The sequence below is a fragment of the Cavia porcellus genome, unplaced genomic scaffold (genome assembly GCF_034190915.1).
Source record: "Cavia porcellus strain 051 isolate PalLab524CR breed Dunkin Hartley unplaced genomic scaffold, mCavPor4.1 scaffold_8, whole genome shotgun sequence".
In the NCBI taxonomy this organism is placed as follows: domain Eukaryota; kingdom Metazoa; phylum Chordata; class Mammalia; order Rodentia; family Caviidae; genus Cavia; species Cavia porcellus.
In genome coordinates, this window is record NW_026947491.1 from 8,726,196 (window position 1) to 8,742,199 (window position 16,004).

Here is a 16,004-nt window from a genome sequence, read left to right on the forward strand (position 1 = left end):
AGAAAAGAAAAAAGAATGACTTTGCATTACCTAAATGAGTGATTGAACATCTCTCTGTATCTACATGTGTATGTGTATCTATCTGTGAAAAAAAGTAGTGAACAACAACTGTTTTCTCAGATAGTATTCAGAAGTTTTGTTTCCTGAGCTATAATTCACATCATGGCATTTGAAGACTAGTCGATTCACTTTAGGAGAAACCTCCATGCATAGAGCAATTGCTGCATCTTAAATAAGACAGAATTTCAAAGATTTTCAAAAAAATAAGAACTAAATAAAATTTCTGAGTGAGTTTGTGTGTAGATATGATAGTATCATATCTAAGAACTTTCAAGGTCAACTAATATTAAATTGTAGCATGTATGTACAACGTTATATGTTAAATGTGTGAAGGCAGGTATGTAGGTGTGTGATATGAGACTCAGGTGCCATGAAAGGACATGAAAGTAACAATAGAACAGAGCTTTCTTAACCTGATAATGGCTTTTCACACAAAGCTCAGGAGACATCATATTTCATGATAAAACTTTTGAAAATCTGCTTTAGGTTGTGGGCAATTTTAAAGTCTAATGTATTTATTTGATTTAATTTATTATACAGTTATAGCAAGATTAACCGAATAAAAACAGAAAAACATAAAATGACATGGAGTGAATAAAATATTAATTATTCACTAATAATATGGTTTGTGATAAAAATCCAAAATTATACCCACTATGAAAAATCAACCATATGTGTATAACAAATCTGATGGTATAAGATTAATATGCATTATTAATGTTATTTTTTCAAAGAAATTAGTATTAATATTTTCAAATTATTTGGATAAAATGTACATTGTAAAATCTTCTTCAAGTAAAACAATGAAGCTAGTAGAATATAATTAACACATTAATAATAAAGGTGATTTCTAAAAGCTAAAAAAATAAAGGGAAAGTAGAAGAAACTTTTCCTCAGTTTTGATGGTTGGATACCTCAGTCTATACTTTCAGAAATGGGCAGAGCACCCAGAGAGAAAATAGATAAGGAAATAGAGGATGTGGACGACAACATAAATGAGATTGACCTGATAGATACAAGCAGAGCATTCCCACAAGAAATACTAGAAATTCACAAATGTATAGAAATTTAAAAGTATACTTTTAACAGGCAGATGGAAGAAGAAATTGTAAGAACCATTAGAAAGGAATTAAAGATGAATGACAACAAAACCATGGGACAATGAAACTTGTACTAGCCACATAAAGAGAAAGAAGTAGAAGAAGAAAGAGGAAGAGGAAAAAGGAGCAGGAAGAAGAGAAGGAGAAGGAAGGGAGGAAAGGAAAGGAGGGAAGGAAGGAAAATAGAAAGTGAAATATAGTAAGTTAGAAGTCTTAATAATGCTTATATTTATACTTATGGAACCTTTCATCAGTTTTTAATACTCCAGCATTGATAGTATGATGCATATGCATTGATTTGAATTTGAATTCTACCTAATTCCACCTACAGAGCATCAAAAATCACAGGGAGATGTGGAATAATTTAGAAAAGTTTAGAAAAAACTTTCAAGTGCTAAAACCATAATAAAAGAAAACAGATAATCTCACGTCCAAAGCGAGCATATGTCTGTAACGCAGGGTACCAGTCTTCGGCTGGCACACAGTGAAGAAGGTAGTGGACAGGTCCAGACACTCACATTTGTCACAGGTCACGTTGATAATTGTTGCTCTGGTTTCCCATCTGTGTGCAGCAGAACCAAGAAAGTCCTCTCACCTGTGGACACTGCAACACCGAACTACAGGAGAACTGAGGCCAGTAGGAAAAGCCCAGCAGGAAATTTTCTCCCAACAGCCGCTGGGAATCTGTAAACAAGGATGGGTGCCAGGTGTCCCCTGCTCCTGAGGAAGAATTCTGAGGCAAGCCCAAATAAAACCCAAAGAAATGGCCTATTAGTATTATTTGATGCATTATAATTTTCCATGTATAATAAGAATAGATACTATCACATGACATCTATTATCAAGAAAAACTGTTTTTTGGGGAAAGTTGCTGCTTGTCAGGGGAAGTAATTTGTACTAAAAGTAATTAAGTGAAATATAAAATCAATGGCATAATGAATAAGTATTCATTGAAGGACTACACGGATTTTTATCTAACAGGCAGTTTGCATTGAGATACAACAATGTATTAATGTAACTCACACAGTAATAGATTGAGGAAAATAAATAATTCAAAGAAATTCCAAAAAGGCACTCAATAAAATTCCTCTTATTTCTTTCTCTTGTCTAATTGCTCTGGCTAATATTCCCAGAACTACATTAAATAGAAGTGGTGATAGTAGACATCCTTGTCTTATTCCTCACTTTGGATGTAAAATTATCTGTTTTCTTTTATTATGGTTTTATCACTTGAAAGTTTTTTCTAAAAATTATTCCACACTTTTAAAAAGGAAAGAATGCTATTCATTTTTGAGCATTCGCTTTGTATCCATTTATGTTACTGAATTTGGTTATCAAATCTAGAAGTCTTTCGGTGGAGGGTTTGGGTTCTTCTATGTAGAGTATCATGTTATGCTTAAATCATGATAATTTAACTTCTTCCTTTCCTATCTTTATTCCTCTTATTTCTTTCTCTTGTCTAATTGCTCTGGCTAATATTCCCAGAACTACATTAAATAAAAATGGTGATATTGGATATCCTTGTCTTATTCCTGACTTTAGAGTGAAGAGTTTCTGTTTTTAACCATTTGGTATGACATTGGCTATTGATTTCTCGTGGATGGCTTTTATAAGATTGAGATAAAGACCATCTATTCCAATTTTCTGTAGGGATTTTTTTTGTATCATGAAGTGTTGTTGGGACTTTGTTAAATGCCTATTCTGCATTTATTAAAATGGTCATGTGATTTCTGTCGTTGGTTCTGTTGATATGGTGTATTGTGTTTATTGACTTGCATGTGTTGGGCCATCCCTGAATCCCTGGGACGAATCCCACTTGATCATAGTGTATAATCTTGACAATTTGCTGCATTTTCTTTTCCAGTATCTTACTAAGAATTTTTGCATCTATGCTCATTAGGGAGAATGACCTGCATTTTTCTTTTGGTTTGGATTCTTCTCCTGCCTTAGAACCAGAATAATGTTCACTTCCAGGAATATCTTTCAGTGTATTGCTTTCTTTTCAGTTTCACTAAGAAAAGACTTTATGAACAAAATCCCAGTAGCACAGGGAACATTACAAAGAATTATAAACTAGGATCATGACTTATTAAAATCTTTTCACAGAAAAGAAACCACTAACAGAATTAAAAGACAATGCAAATAGTGGGAAAAAGTTTTCCTAACTGTTTCTCAGACAAAGAACTCATATTTACAATTTATAAAGAATTAAAAAAAATCAGACCATCCAAACTGAAAGTCCTAGTCTAAATATGGGCATTTGAAATGAACAGACATTTCTCGGTCAGAGAAGTATAAATTGCAAATAAATACGTGAAAAAAGTGTTCACCATCACTGGTGCTTTGAGAACTGAAAATTAAAACAACCCTGAGATTCTACCTTGCCACAGGTAAAATGGTTATTAACAAGAAATCAACCAATAACAAATGCTAATGAGGTTGTGGGAAAAAAGGAACCCTTCTCCACTGTTGGTGGGAGAATAGACTGGTGTAACCACTGTGAAAATCAGAGTGGAGTTTTCACAAAATACCAAAATGAGGTTTCATTTGACCCAGTTATTCTTCTTCTTCCAAATAGAATTAGAAAGTATCATATCACTGTGGTACAGTTTTGCAATAGTTAAATCTTAGAAACTGCCCAAACACCCATTGTCCAATGAATGGATAGAGATGTGATTTTTGACACAGTGGAGGACTACCCTACTAGGAAGAAGGATAAAACTGAGACATTTCTAGGTAAATGGATGCACTTTGAGACTGTATTCCTAACTGAAATAAATCAGAGACATATGTTTAAATATTGCATGGTTTATCTGGTAGGAGAAATTAAAAGGATAAATAAGGACCAAAGTGTGTAATAGGTATTGTGAAATATGAAGAAAATATTCAAATAGAAAGGCAAACTAGGCAAGATGAGGGGAAAGGAAGGAAGGGAAAAGGAATAAAAGCAAATAAAGGCAAAAATGGAAACAAAGCTTTTGTAAATAAAGAGAGGAAGGAGGGTAGAAGAAAGGTGAAGAGAATGTGAAAGAAGAATCAAAATATGCCATGTACGGATACAAATTTTCTATAATTTATTTGATCATTATGTATATCTAAAACGTATCAATAGTTTAATTAGTTTAAAAAAGAAGTTAAAAACAGAATAGATAAATTATCTAATACATGTTGAAACATCTTAAACATTCTAAGGCGATCTTATAATATTGAATATAAGAATTTAGATTCAGCAAAGCTGCTGGTCCTTATATTCACTAATCAGTTTATTATAATCCTATGCATCTCTATCATAAATCTCTATCATATTCATTAATCAGGGTTTATTATAATCCTATGCATCTCTATCAACCTAAAATTATAGATTTAAGAAATACTGCCATAATTATAGGGTACATAATGTTACATTTAACCAGTCACCTAAGATTAATCCTACAGTTGTCCTTGGCCTTGAATATCAAGTATTAGTGAGATGAAGATGTGACTTTCCCTAAATTAACCTGTAGATTTAATTCAGTGCTAAAAATTATAAAAATATTGAAAATTATAAGAACACTTAACAGGAAATACTCATGGGAAAAATCTCAGTATTGTAACCATTCTAATATGAAGTGTAATTGAGAAATCTGATGTGTGCTTAAATTAAAAAATATATAGTAGGAGACATTTTTCCAAGAATCCCCCAAAAATCCTCCCCTCACTTCAAACACACTCATCCCATCACCCATGCCACTTTCTGCAGCAGCTCTGGAGTCCTCTTTCCCCAGGGTCTTTAATTCCGTTTTCCTGGCTACCTCTGTGTCCTCAGTGGGTTCAAAACATTTCCCGTTCCTGGTCATTTTAACGTCGGGGAAGAGCCAGAAGTCACACAGTGAATAAGGCAGATGAGGACGTAGCATCTCTTTTTATAGAAGGTCCCTTTTCACTGGATGCCACTTGGTAGCAGTATACTTATAACTCCTAGAGACACTCACTGAGGAGGACTTTCAGAACTGCTTCACAAAATGTCAAGAACATCGCACAAATGTGAAAGAATATTTGGAGGGATATTAAAAGCAGTATGTCTTTCACTGTAATCTTTTTTAAAATTTAAATGCTATACTTTTTGCCCACCCCTTGCATATCTCTATTCTTATTTAAATGTGTAATACAAGTGTACCAAAATATGAACCAATATAACTCAACAAATTTATTCTCAATTGGAAAATGGTAAATAGGAGAAAAAGAAAATTTTGAGGAATATTAAGAAATGTTATATTCCCAGTCCATTCTGTATCGTATTGCATTTTTTCTTTTTCTTTTTTTCTTTCTTCACTAATGGCTGGTGAGGACATTACACGGTGACATGTTGTCAAATTCACCTCTGGTATATGGTTATGATTGTTCAGTCACTCGTCATTCCACAGAGCCTATATCCAAAGTGCTTTTGACAGGTTTGGACAAGAAGTTATATTTCCCTGAAATGAAACATGGAATGTGAAAAATTGTTCACTGGAGTCTTCAAATTCTATTCTATTCTATTGCATATTGAAGCACTTTGATGGCTTTTCCTGCTTTTTGGTGCTCGAAGCAAATGTAAAGGTCATTTATAACGCCGTCTCTCATCGGCCCACTCACTGCTCACCCTGCTGAGCTCGCTGGGAGATGAGACAAAGCTGGAGTTGCAGGCTGTTACACACATCCTATTCCAGCTTTGCACTTTGTCTTAACTGGAATGTACAACCTCAATAAAAATAAGAAAATTCTGCTTCTGACGACTGTCTCCTAAAGAAGGAACTCGGCACCATTCACTTTTCATTTTTGAGTAGTCAGGCTCTAAGCCAAGAAAAAGAACAAGAAGAACTAGGTGGAAGACAGGAAACCAAAACTTAAATAGACCCAAGGTTACCTGTACAAAAACCCAAGCACAACTCTAACATCTTCCATCCTGATCCCCCAGCTTATGGTACGTTTGTCTCTTTTGCTTTTCAGCTTGCACAGAAAGGAGCCTGCTTGTTCCCTGGTGAAAAGTTGAGGAAAAAAATAGCCTGGCTCTTTCCTCAGAGTAACAAGAAGGTCTGATCCTTCAACTTTACTAGGCAACACACAGGTTGCCACTCCCAGGAGCAAACTAAACTCTCATCTCTATTTTCTTACAAGAAATTGACATTCAGAATGCCGTCTAAGCAGACCAAATTGCAAATCACCTGAACCTGCAGAATAATGTTTGGAGATAGCCACTTGTGTGATATCTACAAAGCTGGAAAGGTCCATCTGGCGCAAAAATATTTCTGCGTTTTAATTTCAGCTACTTCCAAGAAGATTCTTACTAACAAATTGAAGATTCTGTTGTCTTCCCCATAACAAATTTCAGAAGGCATAGTGGTGCTTCATGTGGTCTATTAAAAACACTGCCTCTTAAAGGTAAAAAATAAACAGAAGAGGGGCTGTCAGATTCAGCAAACTGATTCATCCCCACTAAGTGTGTGTTTTGATTCAACACCATTGCTTCAGACTTAGATGAAACCATTTAAAATTTCAATAGGCAACTTGCTCAAGCATTTGAAAGAAGTTTAGTATCTGCAAGGAAATGTTTGCCTCACTTTTCCACACTTCAATACAAAACTCACAGAGAAAGTAGGTTAGGTTTAGTATGTAGTGGACACGGCTGGTACCAGTTATATACATTTTCATAACCAAGTACAAACAGAAGTTTAATTGTGTATGTGTGTGTGTGTGTGTGTGATATTGGTCATCCAATACTTTGAATTCATTCAATATTTATTCAGGGTTCCTTGTGTGTAAATTAGTAAATAAGATGTAACATTCATTTCTGTGTATTTTCATACCCTAAGTATGGAAGACTGGATCTTAAATATTGTAAGACTTGCACACCTGGAAGCCATTGCCTAAATTCTGAATCGAAATGACTTCATTATTATTTAATGTTAAACTTTATGGGTTGGGGAACCAAGCAGCATTGGATTTGAATCTTAAATTCAGCTTGGCAAGGCATCTCATCTTGGGAATTCAATGCAACCTGTGTATGTCATCATTTACTGAACTGTACAGGTCTGGAAGTGACATATGATGTTCATTAACAAAATTGAGATGATGTGATAAAATTATGGACCTAAAGTTCAATATGCAGTAAATGATATATAATATACCCTTAATAAATGTTCATTCTTTTTTTAAAAAATACACAGCTCCGTAATTTTCCTAAGCTTTTAAAAGCAGAAAGTGTGTTATGCTATACATTATGTCTTCTAAGTTAATTCTAGTATAAAATGAGAAACAGGTTTTTTTTAATTTCTCAGATAATCAAAACTTAGAACTCAATTTGTTGTTACGATTATGGTTGTGTTGGCTATTTTATATCCTAATTTTTCCAAGACAGACAGGAATCAACAAACCAAAAATTATATAAAATTATATCAAATGTGTCACCCCAAATTCCTTTTGTATTATTTCATTTTTGTTGGAAATATCCGTTCTTCCTTCTCTGTTGTACTTCTATATTCATTCCTCAAAGTTGCATCTGATTTTTTCAATATTATGTTCATAATTTGAAATGATATACCTTATAATTGTAAAATAAGCTTATTTACCTCCAAGGGATAGAAACCTCAAAGGAGAGAGGCAGAGAAAACAACCCCATATAAATTGCTGAGTGACTAGATTAGGAGATGTTCCTAGACAATATTGAGTAAAAGTGGGTCACTGCCTTGTAGGCACTGAATAAAATTTACCGTTTGCCTGATGTCTCTGAAACTCACAGTCTCAGGGTGCTGGCCTTGGGTCTCCTTTGCTTGTGCAAGTATCTTGTCAGCAATAAGGGCCCCTGGATCAACAGGTGGCATCCACAGTAGCTGGGCTACTGCACTCAGCTAGTTCCAAACAAACTTCACTCTCCTGCCTGCCTGAAGAATGACTCAAACCACCACATCCTGCGCAGATACCAAGCACCACCTCACACCTCTGTCACAACAAAAGCTCACTTCGCCCAGTGGCTGCTGATTTGCCCAGCTCCTGAGTCCCACCCTCCTGGCTTTGAATGAAACCTTCCTCCAGTCTCGAGTCCAAATTCAGGTATTAAGCTATTCCGGACCCTGTAGGGTGGGGTTCCTGCTTCACCAGGGGCTGACCAGACTGCCAGAGGTGTTGGGACTGCTCACAGGCTGGGTTAAGGGTTTCAAAATCAAACAAAGGAGAAAAAAATCCATTTATGTCCAATTTGTGTTTAGATATTCGCACAACAGGTATTCCCTGCTTTGGTGAGGCCAACTGTTGATTCTCTTCATATACCCTCCACTAATTTGGAAATTACAGTTTTGAGTTTTATGAGCTTAGTGACTAATCTCAAGTTTTCTTTTTCTTATTCAAAATTACTTTTAGTTGTACACACACACACACACACACACACACACACACACACATATATATATATATATATATATATATATATATATATATATATATATAAAATACCATACATGCATACGAACTATAATGATTTAAAAGACCGTGGAAATAAGGGACATATCTCACCCTGTAAATGTTTATCATTTCTTTTTGGGGAGAATGTTCTAACTACTCTTAATAAAGTAAGTAATAATTGGCTGTAACCTAGAGCTACCCAGTGAAGCCCTGAATCACCAGAACTTCTGCCCCCTTTGTGTCTTTTCTCAGTAACCCCCCACCCTTTGCTGCCTCTCCTCCTTATATCCCCAACACACCTTACTTCCCAGCCCCAGAACAGCTTTCATAACTTTTACGTATGAATGAAAACAGCATTAACTTTTCTGAGTCTGGCTTACTTCAATTAACAGTGTCTTTCAGTTCCACTAAGTTTCACAAAAGATATTTTGGTATTTTAAAATATGATATGGTGCAATACAGTATAATATATATTTCTCAATGTGTCCATCCACTGATCCCATAATCTGGCTGTGGTGAATACTATCATAGTAAACCTAGCCGTGTAGGCATTTCTTTGACATACTCACTTTGACATACTGACTTTCTCTTGGATACATACGCAATGTGGAATAGATCAATCACAGGGTTGCTCTGTTTTATTTATTTCTTGTTTTGAAAAAACTCCACATTATTTTCTATCATAACTTAAATAATTTATATTTCCACTCACAGTGCTGTCCCCTTTTGTCTTCATTTTGATCAACATTTGTCATTTATTGTCTTTTTGATTACCGTTTATTTTATCATGGTAAGATAATACCTCACTCATTTCCTTGAGAAAGAATGCTATAAAAATTTATTTCTTATAACATTTGGCTATGCATATGTCATTATTTTTGGGAAATGCCTATTGAGATCATTGGCCTTGTTTTTATATGAGATTGTTTGGTTTATTTAATGTAGAGTACTCAGTATTCTGGATATTAATCACTTGTTGGTTGAATACATTATAAATACTTTTTCCCATCCTGAAAGTTGTTTCTTCATTTTGTTGAATGTTTTCTTTGATCATTCAAAAGCTTCTTCATTTGACATGATCCTATTTGTCTCTCTTTGCTTTTGTTGCTTGTTCTTTGGGAACCTTGGTCAAAGTCTTGCCTGTATGTTGCTGTCTTCAAGAATTTTCTCTGTTTTCTTCTAGAAGTTTCATAATTTCAAGCCTCACATTTTGGTCATTGTTGTATTTGTGCTGGTTTTTTAATATTGCAAAATGTATTCTAGTCTCATCGTTCTGCATGTGGATATTCTTTTTTTTTTTTTTTTTTTTTTTTTTACTAAGGTCCACCTCTCAACTGATACTCATTTTTCCAAGCACCATTTATCAAAGATATTGTGTGTCTGCCAGCGTATATTTTTGGCAACTTTGTGAAAGATTAGTTGGCTGTAGATGTATGGAATGATCCCTGAGTTTTCCACTGTTCTATGTGTTCATTTTTATGCCAGAGCCTCACTGCTGTGGTAGCTGTAAATCTGCACAGTGTTTTAAGGTCAGCATTTTTTCCCCTTTTACTCGATTGCTTTGTCTATTCAAGGTCTTTTGCAGTTTCGTGTGATTTTAGGGTTCTCTTTCCTTTATCTGTGAAAGATGGAATGGGTATTTTCTTGAGGGTTTCATTGAATCTGTAAGTCAATTTTGAAAGCGTGACCCTTTTAATAGTGTTATTGCTTCCAACTCATATGTGTGTGCTGTCTTTCCATGTTTGTGTATTTTATTTCTTTCATCAGTGTTTAGTAACTTTTATTGTAAAAATCACTTGCAGCTGCGCGCAGTGGCTGTATGTGTAATTTCAGCATTCTGAGAGGCTGAGGCCAAAGCATAGAAGTTCCAGCCCAGCCAAGGATACTTAGCTACTCAGGGAAACCTTGTCTCAAAATTAAAACAGAAGCAAAAACAAAAACAAAAAAATTAAAAAGTGCTGGGGATGGAGCTCAGTATGAAAATCCTGGCTTCAATTTCCAGTACAGGAAAAAAAAGACACATCTTTAATTAAATTTGTCCTTGGGTCTTTTTTGTAGTTATTTTGATTTCTTGATGTCTTTTTCACCAATTGCGCTACTGATGCAAAAAAAGATATTGATTATTTTTGTATATTGATTTTGTATCTTGCAACTTTACAGTAGTAATTTATCAGTTCCAATAGTGACAGTTTATTTGGAAGTTGTTAGAATTTCCAATATAGAATATCATGTCACCTGTAGACCCCAACAGCTTAAATTCATCCTTTTTAAATCTGGATGCTATATTTTCCTCTTGTTTTATTTCTCTGGCTAAGGTTTCCAATACTGTGCTTAATAAACACATTTTGCAACTGGTCACATACTTCTACATCTTGGAAAACTACTTCAGGTTTTCCTTATCCAACATCATACTGCTGTGGGTTTGTCTTATGTAGTCTTTATTATGTAGAGGGATGGTCCCTTTATGCCTAGTTTATCACAGGTTTTTATCACAAAAGAAGCAGAATTTTATGAAATTTTTCTGCATCTATTCAGATATAATACTATTTCTGTGTTTCCATGGACAGCATGCACTAGCTGTATCATTTTGTGTATGCTGAATTACCCTTTTTACACTGGGATAAATCCCACTTGATGATGAATGATATATTTGGGGTGATATTGAATTATATCTCCTAGTATTTTGTTGAAGTTATTTCATTGTATGTTCCACAGAAATACAGGTGTGTACCTTTCTGTTTTTGTGGTGGTCTTGTCTGTTGCTATCAACATAGTGTTAGCCTCATAGAAAATATTTGCAAAAGGCTCCTCTTTCTCTCTCTCTCTCTCTCTTTGAAATACTACGAGAATTATTGTTAGTTCTTCTCTAAAAGTTTTGCAAAATTCCCACCCAACTATCTGGTATCGGAATTTTCTTTATTGGGAGGCTATTAATTTTATTGACATAAAATTTTAACACACATGATATCACATTATTTCCTAGACTTTCTTCTTAACTTTGAAGGAAAATACATTCATGATCATTTTTATGTAAAAAAATTGTGCTATCTGTTATTTTTTAAATTTTAGTAGTATGTGTTTGCAGTACACCAATTGTGGGTAATTGGTACAGGTATATAATACATCTCAATTCCCTATTTCCCTTTCTCTCCCACTCTCCCCTTGTTTCCCACATCAGATTCATTAATTATCTGCATAGGAATGATTATCATAGGTACAGATCAACAGCCAGGCTAACTATACTTTTTAAATATGTTTCACATATGGAATATAGTTTATGAATAGTAACGTATGTTGTATAAAATAATTATGATAGTATGGTTTGCTCTTAGTTCATACATTATTTCCTCATTTCCTCCACTGCTTTTGCATTCTTTTGCTCAGTCCAGTAGGGTTTCCATTGCCTGTCACCTGCATAGTCACAGGACATTACATGAAACTGAGGTGTTCATAATTGTGTCCCCACTTACCAGGGGGAGTCGCTGTTACTACTTCACCTGACAGCCTTGTTTCTCATGTGTATCCAGCTTTTTGTAGCTTTACCTTTACCACTGTCATACTGCTTACCTCTTGAATGTACTGAGAGTTTATCCAGATGAGGTGTGTTTATTTTCGGAATCTGGGGCTAGAATGTTGGTTCTGTAAATGAGCAAAGCCATCTCAAGAAGAATTAGAAAAGAATTACAATCTTGACTGAAATACTTTGTATCTTCCCTAAGAGTCAAAACATTCACTTAACAAATGACTATTTATTTTCTCTTATGTGCCATGCTCTGTTTTAAATGCTGAGGATAAAACAGAAAAGCTCCTAAAGGTGACTGATACTTATTTCTATATACCAGCTATCCCATAATCCACCTGAGAAATAGGTACTTGAGCATGTCAGTATATTATTCTCTATGGAGCATGACAATAATGTCACATACCAGATAACTTGTGTGCTCTGAGGATGTAAGTAAAAAGTGCCTCTCTTGGGTGGTAGAAGGTTGAAATAAGCTTCACAAAGCTAAGCTCTGTATTGGGCCTTGAAATCTTCTTGAAATGGAGCCAGGTGGAGCATAAGAGAATAGGAATGTCAAGGGGACAGAAAGACCAAGCAAAGTTCATGAGTATGGCAGTGCAGTCATTAATTCACCAAGTGACCCACTGGTTGGTTGGTTTAATAAACACCAATCGAAGACTAACTGGGGACAATATTATGCGAAGAGGCTGTAGGAAAGACAGCTCCTAATGCAAGTCACATGTAATTGGAAGAAAGATGTGTCAGTGATCATTAGAGAAACAGATTTATTATGAGATCATTCTATCATCTACCTATCATTTCTATCTTTATATATATCTATATTTATAGATTTATCTCTATAGATCTATAGACCTATATCCTAGTGCACATAATTAGGATGTTTAAAACACTTTGCATGGGATAAAAAGCACATAAATAGATATAGATACAGATATATAGATAAATGGATATATAGATAAATAGATATAGATCTATAGATAAATATTCTTCATTTAGTGGACCTACATCTTTGATGACTGTTTGAACTCATGACCCCCTGCTTATGGTTAATACCTGCCTTTCTTTTTTGCACAGTTCTGTACATCTTGTTCATAAAGCCTCAATGTCTTTTTTGATACAGTACATCTTGTTTACACAGTACTGTAATTTTTACTGATGGTGATGTGCTGTATATTACTATCGTTTTATGTTCTGTTATATATTACAGTACAGCATGTAAGTTATTCATATAAAAGCAAAGTAATCAAGTTGGAGTTTCCTTTGACTATTTCCTTGTTTTGAGCATTGTAAAGTACAGCTGAATGCATTTTCCCATTTAGCAGCCAATTCATTTAACCAACTAGTTGCAGGAACAGAACACTATTGTAAACATGTATACTTGTTGATATGTAAGTATATCGCAATGACCTGCAGAGTCAGGGATGGAAGAATGAAAAGGGCCATCTGCACACTGGAGATTCAAAGAACACCATCAAAAGTTGAAGGCCTGGGGCTCACTGCAGAGTCCAGTGTGGTCCTTATCAGCAAGCCAAAAGTCTGTGCTGGAAGCCAGGAGAAAACATCCAAGGTGAAGGCAAAGGCTGGAGCTTCTCCGAAGAAGCAATGGCTACCTTCCTCTTCTTTCCCTTTTTATTCCATTCAGGCTACAAGATGATTGGTTAGTGGGCCTCACATCCAGAATGGGGCTTCCATCTTTAAGAAACCCATTCAGTCACACTCAGAACTATGCTAAGCCAATAAGTTGGGTGTTTCTTTAAGCTCACGCAACAGTGAACTATCTCAAAGGATACTGAAGCAATCCTGATACACCACATCACCTGGAATGATGTCAGCAATTGCAGAAACTTTGGAAGTGTGTGAGATAGCAGCCCACCTTCCAGAGCACCACTCATTTAGATGGTTGCTAAAATTTGGAAGAGTCAAACTGATTTGTGTTGTTCAAGCGGTGCCTTCTCGATATCTTTGTATATTTATTGCCTCTCACTTTTGCCTGTATTAAAAGTGCATTTCATTTATCCTACATTCATCTCATTCCCCTTCTCAGTTCTTCCACTTCAGAGCTCTCTGTTCACTCATTTGTTGGTGGCATCCAGTCTACCTTCAATCCTGTGTGACAAAGTTGTGAAAGGACCCAATTAAAACCCAGTTAATGAGTCCTCCACGGGATCGCCACATTGCCAATGGCTGTTTATTCTCATCTTCTGAATTAAGAAAGAGACTGTAAGTCAAAGAAGAGCTTAGAATAAAGAAGCACTAATTGAGTCAGAAAAACAACTGTGTTCCTCATCCTATATCTATTTATGTACTTTAATCCTGTGTTTAATAGGTGCAAAGTGTTTTAAACATCCTAATTATGTGCACTAGGAAAACAGACTTTGAATGAAACCTAAGAATTAATGGGAATGAGAAAAATGAATGAAGGTCAAAGAACAAAAGCATGGTGTAGTTTTTTCCCTGGAGGACTTCTTACATGAAGATTCCAAGCAAAATATTCTTTTCAAATCTGCATTTATTTTGAGTCTGTGCTACAGGATAGATTTATTCATAGGGTGTTATTTGCAACCATTTGCATATTGGAATGTAAAATATTACCCTGTAAATTGAAAACCCTATAACATCACTGAAAAACCATAAAAATGATTGTCATGTACTTTTTTCTTTCTTTTGTAGTTCCTGAGAAGCAGCTTGTAGGGGCTCCATTTGATGTAAGAATAGCCAGTTTCAAAGAGAAGCTACTGGGACCTCAAGATGACAAGTGTTTTATTTTAATTGTTTTTAAATGTGCAGTGACTGCAGGAATCTCTAACAGTGTGAATATTTAATAGCCCATCAGGACTGAGGACCCCTCTGCTTTTTAACCTCATCAGTAATGTAGACACCAGCTGTCTCCCTTTTGTTAGAGAGTTCCAGCGATACTAAGTGAATACTCTGCTCCCAGTGGTGTGAACAGAGATCCTAAACAGAGTGTTACATTCTACACTCACAGCTATGGAACATTTGGATTTGACTTAGAAAGACGAAGCAGAAAACAGTCTCAACATTTGATGCTTCAAGAGACACATTCTCACACTCTTTCCTTTTGCTGCTCTCTCCAGAATGGTGTCTTGATTAAAACTATCACCAAAATGTTGAAGATACAACCATTTTCTTGGTACTCTTCTAACCAAATCAGTCACGGCTAGATTACCTCTAACTACATGAGCTTCGATGATACAGCATTAGTATCAACCACTATTCCTCCAAGTACTCTGTACAGATTTCCTCTTTCAGAAATTGTTTTTTTAAAGTATTGTAGATGCCATATTTTAATTTTAACACAGAGCCACCACCACATAACACTTTAGTAGAATTCTCCAACTTCTTCCTATGTATCTCAATCATGAAATGTAAGATGAACCAGGCAATTGTTATTCTAGAAACAGAAATAATGGAATGCATGCACATACAGGTACTTTAGCACAGTCAAAAGGACATGCAATTTGTCATGGTTTCAACCTAAATCCCACTACAAACACACACACAAAGGCTCATGGGTTTGAAAGTGATTGGACCTTGGGAGTGTTTCACTGAGCAGCACATTCATCACGGATGAGTTCAGAGCTGCTGGTTGTCACTGGGCTGTGACTGAACAGTGTATGCCTGTCCCACTTTCTCCCATCTCTCTCTGCTTCCTGGCTGCCATGGGTTAAACAGCGCTTCTCTGTCATACCCATTTGCCACTCTGTTCCTGCCTCAGAGCCAACTGACCAGCGAGTAAAACTGTGAGCCAAAATAAAGGTCTCTCCTTTAAGGCATGGGTGTCAGTATTCTGTAGTAATGATGAGAAAAGTGACAAAGGCACTACTTAAAGACAATTAATTTGGGTTCAGAGAGAGACTGTAAATGTAAGGTCTTCAGTGTAAATA